We start from the raw sequence: 20,572 nt of genomic DNA on the forward strand, positions 1-20,572 counted from the left end.
ATTTCAAAATTGCTCAATTAGTGATAAAAGTGTTAAAAAGTTCTTTTTTTGTGTATTTACAAATAAAAACAAACTAGTTTTTTCAATATGCGGTTGCATGTTATTTACAACCAGTATCATATTTGGTAGAAATATGATTTGTATTATGAACAGATTAATTTTGAGGTATAAGTTTGTAACATCCCACTATTTATATGTTCATTGCTCTATGAATCAATTGAGTTCTATTTTGTCATTGTTTTTCTCTGAGTTTGGTACTCCATTTCTTAGTATACAATATGTCTACATTGAATCTGTGCACAGCAGCTACCAGCAGCTATATATTCAGCCTCAGTAGTAGAGAGAGCAACACATGCTTGCTTCTTGCTATGCCATGAGATTAGGCTTGAGCCAAGAAGGTGACAAGTGCCACTTGTGCTCTTTCTATCTAGCTTGCAACCTGCAAAGTCAGAATCTGAATAACCAATTAAATGAATTGGGGAGTGAGAAGGATACCATAATCCTACAGATGATGTTCCTTTGAGATATTTCAGAATTCTTTTTGCAGCTTTGAAGTGTGACTCTTTAGGATTTGCTTGATATCTTGCACATAGACACACCGCAAACATGATGTCCAGCCTACTAGCTGTTAGATAAAGCAAAGATCCAATTAATCCTCTGTATTTTGTTTGATCTACACTCTTTCCAGCAGCATCAGCATCCATGTAGCAACTTGATGGCATTGGAGTGCTTGCTTCTTTGCAACTCTCCATTTCAAATTTCTTGAGAATTTCTTTGCAATACTTTGATTGACTTAAGAAGATCCCATTCTTTGTTTGCTTAACCTGCAATCCAAGAAAGAAAGATAGTTCTCCCATCATAGACATTTCAAACTCACCTTCCATTGCAGTCACAAATTCTTCACACAATCTAACTTGTGTAGCACCAAAGATGATATCATCTACATAGATTTGCACAAGAATTATTTTTGTATTTGACTTTTTGATGAAGATAGTCTTGTCTACCATTCCCCTTTCATAACCATGAGATAGCAGAAAGTTGCTAAGCCTCTCATACCACTGCCTTGGAGCTTGTTTCAGTCCATACAAAGCTTTCTTCAACTTGAAGACATGGTTGGGATACTTATGATCTTCAAAGCCCGGTGGTTGATCTACAAAGACTTCCTCATTGATGTAGCCATTCAAGAAGGCACTTTTGACATCCATTTGGAAGAGCTTAAAACCACTCATACAAGCAAAAGCCAGTAGCAGCCTCACAGCCTCTAATCTAGCAACAGGAGCAAAGGTCTCACCATAATCCATGCCCTCCTCTTGATTGTAGCCCTTGGCAACTAGCCTTGCTTTGTTTCTTGTGATCACACCATCCTCATCTAGCTTGTTCCTGAAAACCCATTTCGAACCAATAATATTCATTTCATTAGTTTTAGGGACAAGAAACCATACCTCATTCCTTGCAAACTGATTCAGCTCTTCATGCATGGCTTCAACCCACTTCTCATCCTTGAGAGCTTCCTCAATTGACTTTGGTTCAATTTGAGAGACAAAAGTTGTGTGCCTGCAGAAGTTTGAGATGGAGCTACGTGTGGAGACACCTTCCTTTATCTGCCCTGTGATGTTATCCACTAACAGATCTCTAGGAATCCTCCACTCCTTGGGCAGCTCACTCTGTTGCAGAATTTCAATCGGTTGTTTCTGAGAATCAACCGGTTGTTTTTGAGAATCAACCGGTTGTTTTTCTGCACAGATTTCCAGTTTCTCCAAACTGATGCTCTGTTCATCTTCTTCAGCACTGGTCTTTGGGATTTGATTGATTCTGCGATCTACCTCATCAAAGACAACGTGAACTGATTCTTCTACAGTCATCAACCTCTTGTTGTATACTCTATATGCTTGACTTGTGAGTGAATAACCAATGAAGATACCAAGGTCCGCTTTCTCTTCAAACTTTCCCAAGTTTTCTTTTCCATTGTTGAGAACGAAACAGTTGCAGCCAAAGACTTTGAGATGACTGATGTTAGGCTTCCTTCCATTGAAGAGTTCATATGGAGTTTTCTTCAAAATGGGCCTTATAAGTACCCTATTCATCACATAACATGAGGTGCTCATTGCATCTGCCCAAAAGTACTTAGGAAGTGATGATTCACTAAGCATTGTCCTTGCTAGCTCTTCAAGAGACCTGTTCTTCCTCTCTACCACTCCATTTTGCTGTGGTGTTCTTGGAGCAGAGAAATTGTGCAGAATTCCCAACTTCTCACAGAATTTGCTAAACTTCTCATTCTGAAATTCTCCTTCATGATCACTCCTTATAGAACCTATGTTGTTGTTCTTTGTGTTTTGTAGTCTTCTTGCTAGCTTTTTGAATGCAGCAAAGGCATCACTCTTTGATTCCAAGAAAAGAGTCCAAGTGTACCTAGAAAAATCATCAACAATAACAAGAGCATAATAATTTCCACCAAGACTCATAGTTCTTGAGGGTCCAAAGAGATCCATGTGAAGAAGTTCAAGAGGTCTCAAAGAAGAAACAACATTTTTAATTTTGAAAGAACTTTTCACTTGTTTCCCTTTTTGGCATGCTTCACAAATGTGATCCCTCTAAAACTTGAGTTTTGGCAGCCCAATCACAAGATCCTTTGAGATTAGCTTGTTCAAATGATTCATGTGTATATGAACAATTCTTCTATGCCAAAGCCAAGATTCATCTTGCTTGGATAGAAGACATCCAATTGAACATGGTGAAGAGATATGTAGAAGATACACATTATTAACTCTTTTACCTACCAACATTACCTCTTTGGTGTTGGGTAGACAGATTTCACATGTGTTTGACTTGAACATCACTTGATATCCCTTGTCACAAATTTGGATAATGCTCAGCAGATTATGCTTAAGGCCTTCAACAAAAAGCACATCATGGATTACCAAGATTTTCTCATCTCCTATGGATCCTCTCCCGAGAATTCTTCCTTTGTTGTTGTCTCCATAGGTGACATGTCCCTCTTGTTTGAAGGAGATACTCAGGAACTTTGATTTGTCCCCTGTCATATGCTTGGAGCATCCACTATCCAAGTACCATAGTTGCTTGCTTTCCTCCAAGATTTCCTACAAAAGAGATTTTCAAGTACATAGATTTGGTCCCCTTATGAATGTGGGTCCATCTGGTTTATACTCATCAATTAAAGCTTTATTTCCCTTAGGAATCCACTTCATAAGACCTTTAGGAACAACATGTTTTCTGATTTTACAGAACCTCACAGAATGACCTCTTTTCATGCAATAGAAGCATGTAACAATCGGTTGTTTCGATGGTCCAATCAATTGTTTTTCTGTCATTTTCGAAAATGATTTTGAATATATATATTGTTTGTTTTGTGGATTAAAACCCAATCCAGCTTTTCCAAAAACACAGTTTTGAGATGCTAGAACACTCTCAAAGTTGGATTGGCCTTTAGAAAACTTATCCACTGTTTTAACAAGATAGTGGACCTTCTTTTCAAGATTTTCGCAATTTTCACAAACTAGAGCATCACACTTGCAAGAGGAGTTTTTGTAAATGATTTCCAGATTTTCAAAATCTATTTTTGAATTTTCTAAATCCTCTTCCAGTGCCTTTACTCTGTTTTCAACCCAGCTGTTCTTTTCTTTTAACCGATTGTTCAAGAGAGCCAATCGGTTGGCTTCTTCATGCGTTTCTTGAAAGGCTTGAAGCAATTGACCATAATTTTCAGAGTTTGAAGAGTTTGATGAACTTACACTACTTGAGTCATCCTCCTTTCTGGCCATGAAGCAAAGATTGAGACTTTTCTTATTTTGCCTTCTTTTCCTTTTTGCTTGACTCTTTGTCATTGCTTCCTTTGGTTCATGAGCAGCCTTGAGTGTATCCCACATATCCTTAGCAGTTTTGCACTTTGATATCCTGAAAAATTCATTAGTATCTAGTACATAAGCTATAATGTTTTGAGCAGACCGATCAAGCTGAGCCATCTTACATTCATCATTTGTCCATTTAGACAAAGGTTTTGCAATGAAAGAATTATCCTTTTTGAACTTTGGAATGTAAAGACCATTCTCAATTGAATCCCAAATTCTTTGATCAATAGATTCAATAAAGATTTTCATTCTTGCTTCCCAAAACTTATAATTCAATCCACAGAATAAAGGTGGTTTGTAGATTGAAGCACCCTCCTCAAAAGATAGTTTTCCAGCCATAGGAAAAAGGATTTTTAGATCAACTTGAATAACTTTCAAGAACCAAGCTCTTGATGTCAATTGTTAGAATATATGGCCTTAAACGAGAGGGGGGTGAATTGTTTAAGAAAGATTTTCGTAAACTTTTAAGCCTAGAATGAAAATACTTCAAGAAAACCTTGATTAAGAAATCAGTTTTTTAAAACATAAAGCAAATGCACAATACTGGAAAAACAATCAGTTGTTTTACCGAAACAATCGGTTGTTTATACCAGTATCAAAGTATCAATTGCTATATCTTATTCAGAATGTGTTGCAATCTAAAATAACAGTCTCAACAAAGAAGTATTAGCACCTACATTTAAATCATTATCATATTTTAAAATTTATAGTCAATTCAACATATATTTTATTTACTCCTCATTAGGTTAAATTGGAAGTGTGACCTTTCTTGTGCTTTGTTATTATCATGATAGTTTCTGATAAATAATCTGCCTTTTGAATTTCTAGGTGAAGAGTCTTTCTAGTTATCACATTCGTTATTATGTTATAATGTTTACAGTGATTTATAATAATTTCCCTTCTTACTTCCCCATTTGAATACCGAGAAAGCAGAGTCTTTCCAAAATAAATTCGGATAACTGTGTCAATTTTTTAATATCTGCAATATGAAGCCATTATCTGCCAACACTTAAAGATAGATAATATTAACGTATTATTATATTAGTATAAAAATTATTATTATTATATAAATTATATAAATAAAGACATACAAATTTTAAATATATTAATATTTATATTCAATATATATATATATATATATATATAACTATATATATCTATAACTATATATAAAGGGATTCTTCTTAACTGTTTTTTCTTTTTACATAAATTGTTTCTCTATTTTACACTCATTTCAATATTTATTTTATTATTTTATTTTGGATATTTCAGTCATTTTGTCATTTTTCTGAACAGTTACTAAATATCGGTTCTCTTTTATTATTTTATTTAATTATTTTGTAACTACTTGAACAGTTACAACAGTTTTGAAATGGTAAAATTGAAAAATATTACTTAAATTAAAAATTGAGAAAAAAATGAGTCTTAATGTTAAATTTGAAAAAAACTGATTGAAAAACTAGATGTTTGTTTAAGAGAGTGGAGGAGATTGAACTTTGGATTGAAAACATGCTTATTTTCTCCCTCTATACGTTTTGATCATTTTCTATACGTTCCTGTTGCTCTTTTTTCTCTCTTTTGATTTTTCCAATTCTCATTCATTTGTTGTTTTATCAGGACTCCATATCCCGTTAAATCTTGATGGCGTTGGGGTTTCTTCTGAAAAATTCTCACTTCGCAAAATACTTCCTTTTCTGTTTTCTTTTTTATCTTCTATTGGATGAAAATTAATCATGCATTTTTCATTGATTGTTTGTGGATTTTTTTTTTGTAGTGGCTTTGGATCAGGGATTGGGAAAATCTTGAGAAACTATTTTTCTGTATGTTCTGGGAGCATCTCTCAAAGGTTTATTTGTTTTCAAGGAACAAAATATTTTTGTTTTCTGTTTTTATCTTCTATTAGATGAAAATTAGTCATGCACTTTTCATTGATTGTTTGTGAGTTTTTGGGGTTTTTTTTTTGCAGTGGCTTTGGATCAGTGATTGGGAAAATTTCGAGAAACTATGGTGTTATGGGAGCATCTCTCCAAGGTTTATTTGTTTTCAAGAAACTATGCAGGTTTTGTTGTCTAATTATTATGAAGGTTTTGTTGTGTCTAATGAGGGTCTGGTCTAACCTATACTCAAGACTGAAAAAGATATTGATGTAAGTTCTTTAGAAGAAGAATTTGTCGAAGACCACCTTCTTGACCAACATAATGAGATTGAGTATTTGTTCCCTTTTTGTTTTCTTTCTTTTCTTCTTCTTTGGGCAATTCATTATCTACCATGAATTTGAATTATATGCATATATATTACTGTATGTAGATGTACACTACATTTCTTTCTTCCGGGAGAGAAGAATATTGTTGCAATTTTGAGAGAAAGTTGGTTGCGAAAGAGTCCTATTTTAATGGGTATCAACAAAGTGCAACAAATCTAATACATATACCTCAAATTTTTATATCTTAATTATAAAGCATTAAAGTTAAATACATATTAATTATTGTTTTTATGATAATTTAATATCTGTTGTGAGTTTCTTCTGCCTGGTGTTGTGACCGTCTTTGTAATTTGATAACATAGAACCTGTATTTTCTCAATATTGCACTACATTATAATTCAAACCTTTTTAACTTTTTTGCTTTGCTTTATATTAAATTATAAAAAAAATGGAAAGTGATAACTTCTCATACTCTAATTTCACCTCCGCAATCATAGAATAATGTTTTTTCATCATTACTCTAATTCAAATTTGAACAATAAAATTAGTATGTAAAATGTTTCAATATTTTATTTTATGCATTATCTTATTTTGGTTTATATTTTATTTTATTTTATGCATTATCTTATTTTGGTTTATATTTTCTTCTGCAAAAAAAATGGAAAGTAATAAATTCTCATACTCTAATTTCACCTCCGAATCATAAAATAATGTTTTTTCATCATTATTCTAATCCAAATTTGAATAATAAAATTAGTATGTAAAATGTTTTAATTTTTTATTTTATACATTATCTTATTTTGGTTTATATTTTTATATATGAAGATCTGATTTTTTTTTTATGTTGTGGAACATAATTTAATGGGAGGTCTTTTAAAATTATTGTGTAAACCATAATAAACATAATTTTACTAAATTTAATGAGTTTTAATAATATTCAATCAATATGCATTTAAAAAAAATATTTTTCATGACATAATTTTCACAATCTATGTTAAAACAAAATGAGTATATATATATATGATCGTCTATATATTTGATTTAAAAGGTTAAATATTACTATAATCACTAAAACAATGTATTATTTAAGACCTAAGTTTCTTTTAGTTTGAAATACTAATTAAGATAAATAAAGTAATAAAATATTTAAATTAAAATAAATTTTTTTTAGTTGTAAAATTAATTCAAGTAATTTATCTAATGTTAAAATATTTGTTTATTTTTTACGATATCACAATATAAAAGTAAAAAAATAGATATAAAATTAAAAAAAATCATTAAAAATATGAGAAAATATGTGATAAGAATATTTTAATAGATTAATACTTCTTAACAATTTCAAAGTTTAAAAAGAAATTTCATTCTAAAACGTTTCAAATAACATCCAATATAAAAACCACACTAAGTTAGGTTTATTTAAATAGCAAAAATTATAAAAATAAATTGTATATTATGTATTGAAAATCAATCAAGTATCCAAACTCTAAAGAATCATTATTTATGGTTCAAGATCATACATATTGAAAAATCAAACTACTATAGATTTGATGAATAGTCAAATCAGTAAAAATAAAAAATATTGATACATAATAATAACAGCATTAATAGCAAAAATAAAAAAACACAATAATTATAAAAATAAAATATTAGATACATAATAATAAAAATAAAATATAAATATACATTAAAAACAAAAATAAAAAATGCGGATACACAGGCGCGAGAGCGCCTGTGTTCCTGCTAGTATATATAATTACAATTGAACACTTATTTTCTAATCTTCGTGACTTGAAGGAGTTATAAATATTGATATTTTCATAATAAGAACACTGAAGTTTCCTCTTCTCTAACCTTTGTTATGTATATTTTCTTCTTTTTTAAAACCTTTGTTTACTTCTTTCCTTAATTAACAAACTAAAATTGTGAACCCGATAGACATTGTCAGACGCGATGCCAAAGGTAGGTTCAACCCAATGAACCTTCACGATGAGGTAAGTTTTTGTTTTTTCATTATGTTATTCATACTTTTGAATATTTACCTGGTCGTAACACTTTTGTCAATTTAGAAGGATGAAGGTATTGTGGATTGTGGTTTTGCAATACTATTTAAAATGGAATTGGGTCTTGAATGGATTTTGGCTGACGCTAATCGTAAACGATTAAAAACAAACATTAACCGTAAAAAGATAGAAAATATTTTGAAATCCAATTAAACAGCCGATTAAACTTTTGAAATCTTGCTGAACAACTGATTAATTTATTGCAGAACATGTCCATCACCAAAAATACTCAAAAAACGAATCAATTTGAAATTAGAAAGAAAATCCTAGAAAAGATGTAACACGGTTTGGGAAGAAGACTTAGCAGAAGATGCAAATTTTCTTTCCCAGGCGTATAAAAAGCTTCCCTCGACGTGGTTGACGATATGGTGGTTAAAGATACGGTGCATTCATTTTCACAAAGAAGAAAACTATAAAGAAGCTATGAAAGGGTAGAGGTGGCTGTGACGGGAGCAAAAAATAAGAAGGGCAAAGAGCAACATAGTGAGACAAAAGATGAGAGAGGTTGAAATGAAAATAAGAAATTCCAGAGAGAGAAGCGGTGAGAGAAAAAGGCAGAGAAGGATGTGCCACATGTCACCTTCAAAATGAGAGAAGGGTGTGCCACGTGTCACCTCTAGAATGCATTTCTTGTATGATGTTTTGGGTAAGTTTTTTATTGCTTGAATTTTGAATTTTGAATTTTTTGAAGGAAATTTGTGGAGCTAACATGTGGCAAAAGTTTCCTAGAGAGTAAGGGTGCGCAAAAAATCCAAATAGCCAAATTCAATCCACAATTATCCAAATCTATATTACTTTTAATTCATTTAAGTGGATTTATCTCAAATCAAAATCCATATTTTTGGATTTTAAGTCCAATCCATTTAATTGGATGTGGATTAGATATAAAATTGGATACATTTTTTAATTATCCAAAATTTATTTTGGGTTGGATTTTGAGTTGGTCTGGGCCCAAATCGAGCTAAATCGGCCCGAGCCAAGGTCCAGCCAAGTCCACCTAGGCTCAGGTCAAGCTGAGTCGATCCGGGCCCAAATCGAGCCCAAGTCGAATTGAGTCGACTCGAGCCTGAATCGAGACCAATCGATTCAAGCTCATGTCGAGCCGAGTCAGCCTAGACCCAAGTCAAGTTGAGTTCGGCCAAACCCAGGTAGGGACGAGTGGTGATGTGAGTTGATTTTAGGATTCTTCATTTTATAGTGTGACATTTTACTTAGATTGAGATTTAAGGAATTAAAGAGTGAAAACCTTAGGAAAATCCCTACTGGACATTAACTTAACCAAGTGGTTAAGAAGATGTGAATGTTCATTTCACAAAGGCAAAGATCCAAAGACAAGATATGGTGAGAATGGATGTAAAGCTTAAATGATAAAGACAAAACCAAAAACAATACAATAAAGGAAACAAAGACAAGGAACATAAAATGGAAGGCGAAAATGAAGGAGAATGAAAGAAGGAAACTTATGGAAAATGAGAGTGATGTTCACGCCACTTGATGGGTGGTAATCATCAAGATGAGTGGAAGGCCGCCACTTGAGAGCTTCATTCTTATCAAGATAAGACCAAGGGAGAGGAGATAGCACTCACTCAAGCTCACACAATATTTGTGCAGAGTAACTCTTCTTCTATTAATTTCAACTTGTAAAATACACTAGGTAGGCCTCCTATTTATAGGTGAAAGAGCCTTGGAGAACAAGCTAAAGGGGTAGGATGGGAAAAGGGAAAAAAATGGGTCAAACCCGCATCCTAGGCTTGTCCTTCTAGAAACTAGGTCAAAATGTCTTCCAAAAGAGTTAGGAACAAGCTAAAATGCTACCCACACCCCCTATTATGCTAAAGGCACCTTATTCTAGCCTATCTTTGCTATTTGGACCCCTAAAGTGAGCCCAAAATTATTTACAACATATTCTATCTCTTAAGAAGACCAAAAGAAAGAACAGTTGGTGCTCTGGTTTATGCCCATCTCCTCTGGTCGAGTCCTTGAGATCCTTGGTGGGGTCTTGAATTGTTCGTTGAGATGATTGCTCGCCATGTGCTTTGTCTTTTTCTTCCTTGGTCATCTTCATAGCTACTTGGTTTGTATCATGCCCCCAAGTTCGAGAGAATTCGACCTTGAATTTAGAACTCTTGTAGATAACATAGTTAGTTTGTTCACATATAAGATAGTGCAAAGATTGGGATGTGAACTCAACTTATGTTCTTTAAGTGTGGGGAGTGCATAAGATGGGATTCTATATACAGACCAAGTTTGAAAAGAATGTTTGGGAATGACAAATCTTTGTGATGAAAGTCCTCATAAAAGGTGGAAACCTTTAGGAGCTGTTTGAGAATCATCCCTAAAATTCTTTAAGAAAGATGGTAAGTAGATAGAAACCTTTGGTAATGAAAAAGAGAAAGAAGAAGTATAACGTGAAGGCGTAGTTAGTTTTGTGAGGTCTAACAAGATGAGACCCTTTTTACTTTCCTCGGCTTTTTCATTTTCTCTTTTTGTTTTTATTTGAATTTGGTCTTGATTTACCTCTTGTAACATTATGGTTCTTTTACTTGAACAATTGGTAGTTATGTGCCCAAAATCTAAACATTTAAAACATTTTGTGCTTGAAGTTTTGGTGGGTGACTTAGGGATAGAGGTAGAAGGATTGTGTTTAGAAACTTTTTGGTGAGAAGTGGTTTCTTTTGAAAAATTGGAAGGAGAAGTTTTTGTAGAATTTTTGTTTGTATCCTTCCATGAAGATTTGTAGAAGCCATCATTATGAGTATTTTTTAAAGTTGTTTTCTTCAAAAGTTGTGATTCCACCTTGATGGCTAGGTGAACCACTTTATTTAAAGAAGAGTACTCATATAATTCTACAATATCTTGAATTTATCTCCTTAAACCACTTACAGACCTAGCTATCTTTGACTCTTCATTATCATGCATATTAATTTTAGTCAAAGTTGTTTCCAAGTCTTTAAAGTATTCATCTACCGTCCTAGGTCCTTGATGAAGTTGTAGGAGCTTCAACAAGAGTTCCTTCCTATTAGGAGGAGGAACAAATCGTGCGCGCATACATGCTTTCAAATCATACCAAGAGACCACGACTAGCCTCTTGTTTAGCCCAATGTCCATTACAGTTTGTTTCCACCATTGGATGACATAGTCTAAAAAACCTAGGGAAGCTAACCTAACCTTTTGGTCCTCAGTGACCTTATACACATTAAAGAGATGTTCAACTTTAGCTTCCCATTCTAAATACAAAGTAGGGTCATTGGACCCACTAAAACTAGATAACTTTACAAAATCAAAAGAATGTTGTGGTTGTTGTTGGTGTTGATGGTGCCGTTTGTCAAAATTGTGCACTCACCATAAAGACAAATGATGCGGTTTTGATGATTCACCTAAAGACAAATGACCCATAATGTTTGCACAAACGAATCAAACAATTAGTGAAAAAGAAGTTAGAATACACTCTTTCAAGTTTGCATCACTTTTGGTGAAAAGAAATCAAGAGGAGAACACTCAAAGCACTCAAAAAGAATTTTATCCTCACACAAAGGTCTTTCTTGAGGTTGAAAACTCTCAAATAAAAATGGTCAAAGCCTTAAACACTTGATCTTAAAGGAAACCACCACAAAACTTAAGGAAAAGAAAAAAAAAAGACAAACAACCAAATTTGAGAAAGAAATTATGACAAAACTTGAAGAAACACAATCAAGAAAAAAGCACACAAAAAGGACTCAAAGATACTTACTAAACTTTTAACAATGAAACTTTTTCTTTAGAAATTGCTAAAGCAAAAGGATAAAAATTCCATAATAGTTGAAATAAATTTCCCAATCAAGTTTGGAAAACGTTTTTCTTTAAGAATTGATACCACCAATTTGCGTTTCCACTTTTCTCTTTTTTTATACTAGTTTTTGAATTATGGAAATGAAATGTCCATAGTTTCAATCATGCATAATTTCCAATAACTCCAATATTTACAAAAACTTTGGGATTCAATATAATTGAACACTTGAATTCTTTTATTTGAAACTTAAATCTACTTCTACTAAAACAAGTTTCTAATTACTTCTCAAACTTTCAAAATTAAAAGCAAAGTAAATAGAATCAAAGTAAGGACTTCTAGAACACTAATGAACATATGACTCAAAGCAAAAGGCAAGAACACAATAAGACACAAATAAAACAATCCAAAAATGAAACAAAGCTATGGAAAATAAAATGGCCGAATAGAAATTGCAAGAAAAATAAATGGTTGAAAATTAATTTGCAGGAATGTAAAGACAAGACTTTAAAGGTACTTGAATTTAAAGACAAGAAAATAAAGGTGCTTGAATGTAAAGTTCGAATCAACTCAAAGCAAAATAATCTCAAGAACCTAAGCTCTGATAACCACATGATGTGAGTTGATTTTAGGATTGTTCATTTTATGGTGTGACACTTTACTTAGATTGAGATTTTAGGAATTTAAGAGTGAAAACCTTAGGAAAATACCCATTGGATATTAACTTAACCAAGTGGTTAAGTAGGTGTGAAGGTTCATTTCAAAAGGCAACGATCCAAAGACAAGATATGGTGAGAATGGATGCAAAGCTTAAATGATAAAGACAAAACCGAAAACAATACAATGAAGGAAACAAAGACAAGGAACATAAAATGGAAGGCGAAAATAAAGGAGAATGGAAGAAGGAAACTTATGGAAAATGAGAGTGATGTTCACACCACTTGATGGGTGGTAACCATCAAGATGAGTGGAAGGTCGCCACTTGAGAGCTTCATTCTCATCAAGATAAGACCAAGGGAGAGGAGATAGCACTCTGATGAGGACCAAGGAGAGAGGACGCTTGAGACCCAAGCCCAACAAGCCCAAGCCCAATCTGAGGCCCAAGCCCAACCCATAATTACATCATCCACAATGTCTCAGAGAATTACTAGAAGCAAGGCACAAGCTTTAGGAGATGAGCATCAATTAATGTCTCATTTTATAATTTCTTTAGAGTAGATTTAAAATAGAACATAAAAGGGAGGTGTGGATAGGAGTTTAGGGCTTGTAAGAAGAAGTAGCAAAGTCACACTTTCCGTGTGAAGTCACACCTTCCATGTGACTTGGTTTTAGCGCCATTTTCAATGGTTTGTATTTGAAAAATCCCACCTTAAAATTTTGGCCTCTAAAGTTGTAAATAGAGGTGCTTGGCTCATGTAAAGACATTTTGAAATTGAAGTAAAGTTACTATACTCAAATTAAGTGAGAATTTATGAGACTTGTTTCTCCTTTCCTAGTCTTATCCTGTGAGTCTTTGGGAGCTCTCAAGTGGCGGAAACCTCACTCATCTTGGAGTCTATTCACCTTCCAAGTGGCGTGAATCATTTCCCCAGCTTCAACCACATAAGTTCTTCCTTTCCTTCATCTTCTAATTCCATTTCCATTCCATGTCAATCTCAAAATATGTGTTTTTCATTTGTTCTTATTTTCAATTGGTAGAATAGTATTGTTTGATGATTCTAATTGGTTCTATGGTTTCTAATTGTGTTTCTATTCGGTTTAATTGAGTTGTATCTTTAATTCAATCGGTTCATTGTCTTTGCTTTGTGTTCTTGATTTCGCTTCCTTTAATTGTCATTCATAATCACCTATACTTGTGTTTTTCCTTTAGTCTTTGGAAATGATCCTTCACATCTACTTAACACTTGTTAAGTTAATGTGCAGTGGGGATTTTCCTTAGATTACTCACCTTAATTGCTTAAGAATTACCGATCCTAATTCTAAAAAGTGTCACCTAATGAATCAACCTAAAATCAACTCACATCATGTGGTATCATGAGCTATGGTTGTGTTCATATTTTTGAGTTGATTTGGCACTTTTAATTCAAGCAATTTCAATTCAAGTACCTTTACTTTCTAGTACCTTTACATTATTGTTCTTTAAATTCAAGTACATTTACTTTCTTGTCATTACATTCTTGTTTTTAATTTTCCAGCACCTTTAATTCATTGCAGAATATTTTTTTTAGCCTTGTTATATTCATTGCATTTTCGTTTTGAATATGTTACTTGTTATGCCTTTCTTTGATCTTGCTTTTTACTTTGAGTCATTTGTTCTTTATTGTTCTAGGAGTCCTTACTTTTTAATTGTGAAATTTACAATTCAATTAGAAACTTGTTTTAGTAAAAGTTGATGTTAAGTTCCAAACATATGATTGCAAGTGTTCAATTATCTTGAATCCACCAAAAAAATTTGTGGAAAATTGAATGTTCTTGACACTTTGCATGATGCAATTAGGATAAAAAAAAACAAAAACAGCAAGCTATTGTTTTAGTAATTCCAAAACAGTACCTCTTTTTCTAAAACAGTACCAATTGACGTTAAAAACAGTGAGCATTTGGTTCAAAAACAGTGAGCAATTGTTTCTAAAGGCATCTTGCTTATCATTTGGTTTAGAAATTCCTTTTTTCACATCTATGGATTCAACTTGATTGAAAAATTGTTTTCTACTTTGTGAAATTTTGTATCATTTTGCTTTAGCGATTTTCTAGTTCAAAAAGTTTCATAGTTAAAAGTTTAGTAAGGTTCTTTGAGTCTTCTTTTGTGCTTTTCTTGATTGTCTTCTATTCAAAGTTTTGTCATATTTCTTTTCTAACTTTGGTTTAGCCTTTCTTGTTTTAAACTTTTCTTAATTGTCTTTTCTTCTTTCCTAAAGTTTTGTGGTGATAATACTTTGAGCAAGTGTGGTTTGCTTTGGCATCTTTCACTTGAGAGTTATCCAATCCACAAGTGAGACTTTGGTTAAGGAAAGAAAAAATTTCTTTGAGTGCTTCATTCCTTTTCTTCATTTTGTCGTCAGCATATTGTACCTTTAACTTGTTTTCTCTAATTATTTGTTCATTGTGTTTTATGTTTGTTTGATAATATGGATCATCTTTCTAGTGGTGAATCATCTAAACCTCATTCTCCTCAAAAAGCTTTTCTAATTGGAGAATTGAAGGAAGCTAAAAGAACCATTGCACAAAAAGAGGAGGAAATGAGACAAATGGAGGAAAGACTCCAAAGATTGGAAATGATGAATGAAAGACCCCAAAGACAAAGAAGGCACCATCATAGATATGAATCAAGAAGTTCTCAAAATTATCAAGGCTATGAAGAAGAAGCCGAATGGAGGAGACAACTATGTGAAGCTAGGCGCCAAAATGTGGCAAAGCCTTTTCTACCTTATGTAAAATTGCATAGTTTTAGTGGAGAAGGTAATCCTAATGTGTATTTAGGATGGGAGGCTAAAGTAGAACAAACTTTGAATGTACATGAGGTCTAAAATGACCAAAAAGTTAGGTTAGCCTCCTTAGAATTTATGGACTATGCCTTGCAATGGTGGCACAAAACTCTCATGGACATTGGTTTAAACAAGAGACCAACTGTGGTCTCTTGGGAGGATTTAAAAGAATGCATGCACGCTAGATTTGTGCCACCACACTATAGGAAAGACCTTTTGTTGAAACTCCAAAGGTTTCATCAAGGAACGCTAAGTGTGGATGCTTATTTTAAAGAGCTTGAAACGATGTTAATTAAGATTGATATGCATGAAAGTGAAGACTCAAAGATGGCTAGGTTTGTAAGTGGCTTAAGAAGAGATATCCAAGATGTGGTAGAATTGTATGAATCTTCTTCTTTAGAAAAATTGGTTCACCTTGTCATCAAGGTAGAATGCCAACTTTCAAAGAAAACTTCTTTTCAAAAATCTCACAATGATGGCTTTTACCACTCTTCTTGGAAAAACAAAAACAAAACTTCTTCAAATTTTAAAGATTCCACTTACAAAACTAGAGATTTTAAACCTTCACCTTCTAATCCTAAATCTCCAACTAAAACTTCAAATAAAAAATGCTTTAAATGTTTAGGTTATGGTCACATTGCTTCTAATTGTCCTTCTAAGCGAAACATGATGGTGCATGAAGGGGTAGTTGTTAGTGATCATAGTTCCCAACACTCTAAGTCTCCCAATACCTTTAGATCCTCAAGTGAAAATGAGAGTGAGATACCTTGTGAAGGCGGCTTATTGGTGGTGAGACGAATGCTAGGCCAAGTTTTGAAACCCTTTGATGAAAGTCAAAGAGAAAATATTTTCCATACTAAATGTCTCATCAATGATAAGTTGTGTTCCTTAATAGTGGATGGGGGTAGTTGTGCAAATGTGGCTAGCACAAGAGTAGTAGATAAACTTGGCTTGTCTATTATTTCTCATGTCAAGCCCTATAAGCTTCAATGGCTAAGTGAAGAAGGGAAGATCATAGTAAATAAACAAGTCCGCATAGCCTTTTCCATTGGCAAATATAAGGATGAGGTCTTGTGTGATGTTGTACCTATGGAAGCCACTCACATTCTTTTAGGTAGGCCATGGCAATTTGAGAGAAAAACAATTCATGATAGCCTTACCAACAAAATTTCTTTTAACTTCCATGGGCATAAGGTCACACTCAAGTCTCTCTCACCAAAGGAAGTCCATGAGGACCAAATTAAGATGAAAGAAAAGAGAGAGATCGAAAAAGAAAAAAAGAGTTCAAAGAGAATTCTTCTCATTTCCCACCAAGTGGTCAAAATGGTAATGCTAGCCCAAAAGAATATGTTTATAGCTATTCCCAAGACCCTTGAGAATGAGTTAGTGTTGGATAGTCCTCATTGTTTGGCAAATTTGGTAAAGGAATTTAATGATGTTTTTCAAGACCCCCCCAAAGGGATTACCTCCTCTAGGGGGCATTGAACACCAAATAGATTTTGTACCCGGTGCTTACCAAATAGGCCTGCCTATATGACCAATCCAACTGAGGCAAAAGAAATTCAACAACAAGTAGAGGATTTAATTGCTAAGGGGTGGGTACAAGATAGCATGAGCCCATGTGTTATGCTTGTGATCATTGTCCCTAAAAAGGATGGGACATGTAGGATGTGTACGGATTGTCGCGCTATAAATAACATAACCATCAAGTATAGGCGTCCCATCCCAAGATTAGATTACTTGTTGGATGAATACATGGGTCTAAAATATTTTCCAAAATTGATCTTAAGAGTGGTTACAATCAAATTCGTATTAAATCGGGAGATGAATGGAAAACCGCTTTTAAGACCAAATTTGGTTTATATGAGTGGTTAGTCATGCCATTTGGTTTGACTAATGCTCTTAGTACCTTCATGTGACTCATGCACCATGTTCTTAGACCTTTCATTGGCAAGTTTGTAGTAGTTTATTTTGACGACATACTAATTTATAGCTTGTCTTTAGAAGATCATGAGTCACACGTTAGGCAAGTATTAGAGACCCTTAGGAGGGAAAGTTTGTATGATAAGCATGTTAAGTGTATGTTTGCATTAGATCATATAGACTTCCTAGGATTTGTTGTTAGTTCAAAGGGGGTGCATGTAGACAAAGAAAAGGTTGCAACAATTCAACATTGGCTAACACCCACCAATGTTAATGAGGTACGAAGTTTTCATGGACTTGCTAGTTTTTATAGGCGGTTTGTGCAAAACTTTAGTACCATTGTCGCACCACTAAATGCTATAGTAAAGAAGGATGTGGTATTCAAGTGGGGACAAGACCAAATTCAAGCTTTTGAAACTTTAAAGGAAAAATTGACTAAGGCCCCCATTTTAGCCCTTCCCAACTTTACTAAAACATTTGAAATAGAATGTGATGCTTCTAATATAGGCATTGGGGTTGTTCTCCTTCAAGAGGGTCACCCCATAGATTATTTTAGTGAGAAACTCAAGGGGAGTCATCTCTACTACTCCACCTATGATAAAGAACTTTATGCTCTTGTAAGAGCCTTGCAAAATTGGCAACATTATCTTTTTCCAAAGGAGTTTGTGATACATAGTGATCATGAATCCCTTAAATATTTGAAAAGTCAAAGCAAGCTTAACAAGAGACATGTCAAGTGGTGGAGTTCCTTCAGCAATTTTCTTATGTGATCAAACATAAGCAAGGTAAAATAAATGTGGTTGTGGATGCTATTTCTAGACGTTATACCTTGTTAAATGTTTTGGATGTTCAATACTTAGGTTTTGATCACATAAAGGAAATTTATAATGATGACCTTGATTTCTTTCTTATCTATCAAGAGTGTTCCAAAGGAAAACACAAAGACTTTTTCGTACATAATGGTTTCCTTTTCAAAGGAAAAAGACTTTATGTTCCCCAAGGATATTTAAGACAATCTCTTGTTAGAGAAGCACATGAGGGAGGACTTATGGGACACTTTGGGGTAGCTAAAACTTTAGATGCTTTGCATGAACATTTATTTTGGCCACACATGCGCAAATTCGTATATAGCTTTTGTGATAAATGCATAGCATGTGGGAAGGCTAAATCTAAAGTACAACCCCATGGTTTATATACCCCTCTTCCCATCCCAACAATGTCTTGGGTAGATATTTCTATGGATTTTATCTTAGGTCTTCTCAAGGCATCGAAGGGTATGGATTCTATATTTGTGGTAGTGGACCGCTTTTCTAAAATGGCTCACTTTATTCCATGCCACAAAGTAGATGATGCTTGTTTTATTGCAAATCTCTTCTTTAAGGAAGTAGTTCGTTTGCATGGGCTTCCAAGAAGTATTGTGTCCGATAGAGATTCAAAGTTCTTAAGCCATTTTGGAGGACTTTGTGGGGAAAACTTGGCACTAAACTCTTGTTTTCTACTACTTGCCACCCCCAAACTGATGGTCAAACTAAGATGGTTAATAGAACTTTGGATCAAATGTTAAGATGCCTTATTTTTGGAGGGGTATGAGAAAATTTACTACCTCATATTGAATTTGCTTATAATAGAGTAGTAAATTCTACCACTGCCCATACTCCTTTTGAGGTTGTTATCAATTGGTTCATGTGTATTTAATTGTGTTTCTATTCGGTTCATGTGATTTGCTTTGTGTTCTTGATTCTACACCATTAATTGTCATTCATAATCATTTATACTTGTGTTTTTCCTTGGGTCTTTGGAAATTAACCTTCACATCTACTTAACACTTGTTAAGTTAATGTCCAGTGAGGATTTTACTTAGATTACTCACCTTAATTGCTTAAGAATTACCGATCCTAATTCTAAAAAGTGTCACCTAATGAATCAACCTAAAATCAACTCACATCACACTCACTCAAGCTCACAATATTTGTGCAGAGTAACTCTTCTTCAATTAATTTCAACTTGTAAAATACACTAGGTAGGTCTCCTATTTATAGGTGAAGGAGTCTTGGAGAACAAACTAAAGGGGTAGGATGGGAAAAGGGAAAAATGGGCAGCCTTAGGGTTTGACTAAGTCAAACATGCATCCTAGGCTTGTCCTTCTAGAAACTAAGTCAAAAAGCCTTCCAGAAGGGTTAGCAACAAGCTAAAATGCTACCCACACCCCCTATTATGCTAAAGACACTTTATTCTAGCCTATCTTTGCTATTTGGACCCCTAAAGTGAGCCCAAAATTATTTACAACATATTCTATCTCTTAAGAAGACCAAAAGAAAGAACAGTTGGTACTCTGGTTTATGCCCATCTCCTCTGGTCGGGTCCTTGAGATCCTTGGTGGGGTCTTGAATTTTTTGTTGAGATGACTGCTCGCCATGTTCTTTGTCTTTTTCTTCCTTGGTCATCTTCATAGCTACTTGGTTTGTATCAAGTGCGCCCGTGCCCAGGTCCAATCGAATCGAACCGGCCTGAGTCCATGTCGAGTCGAATTTAACCTGCCTGAGCCCAGGTCGATCTGAATCGGTCGGGGCCATGTCGATATGACTTTGCCCAGGCCCAAGTCGACCTAAGTAGATCGAGCCCATGTCGAGTTGAGTTAGCTTGGGCCCATATCGAGCCAAGTCGGTTCAGGCCCAAATCGAGCTAAGTTAAAAAAATCATTTTTAACGGGGGGTTATATTTGGCGTTACCGGCAATTTTAACCCCCGTTAAGTGCATTACTCGCGGTTTTCTTTTCCCCCCGGAAGATTCAGCGTCGCTAACTGATTACCAGCGGTTTGAAAACCCCCGCTATTCTCGACGGTTTTCAAACCCTCGTCACTTCTAGGAGGTGCATATATAAAAAAGTAGGTGACAAATAATAAAAATGTTGAACCAAAATAGCCCCATTATTTTCTCATACCTTATGTTCTTCTTCTACCACCTAACACTAATACACTACTACTTTTCAACTTTTTTTTATTTACTTTCCAAGGTTTCACAATATTATATAAGTATGATTTTTTTCATAATAAAAATATAGATATTGAATTATTAATGTGGAAAATGTGTGTACACAATTTTGTACTAATACCAAATAATTATATTAATATAAGAAATATATATTACTAATTCATTCATCTTATTCATTAAGATCCATTTAGTGACTACTAAGTTGATCCACTATATATGCACATGACAGATTGAATCAGCTAGCAGAGGTGTCAACCAATACCTTTCTCAAATGAATCATA

At 34.0% G+C, this 20,572-nt stretch overlaps 1 pseudogene; it reads left to right on the plus strand.

Annotated features, from left to right (window-relative positions):
• LOC150025790 (uncharacterized) overlaps positions 1 to 15,419 on the plus strand; it is a 28,913-nt pseudogene extending 13,494 nt beyond the window's left edge.
• The last annotated feature ends 5,153 nt before the right edge of the window (positions 15,420 to 20,572 follow it).

The sequence above is a fragment of the Phaseolus vulgaris genome, chromosome 7 (genome assembly GCF_051622355.1).
Source record: "Phaseolus vulgaris cultivar YP4 chromosome 7, ASM5162235v1, whole genome shotgun sequence".
In the NCBI taxonomy this organism is placed as follows: domain Eukaryota; kingdom Viridiplantae; phylum Streptophyta; class Magnoliopsida; order Fabales; family Fabaceae; genus Phaseolus; species Phaseolus vulgaris.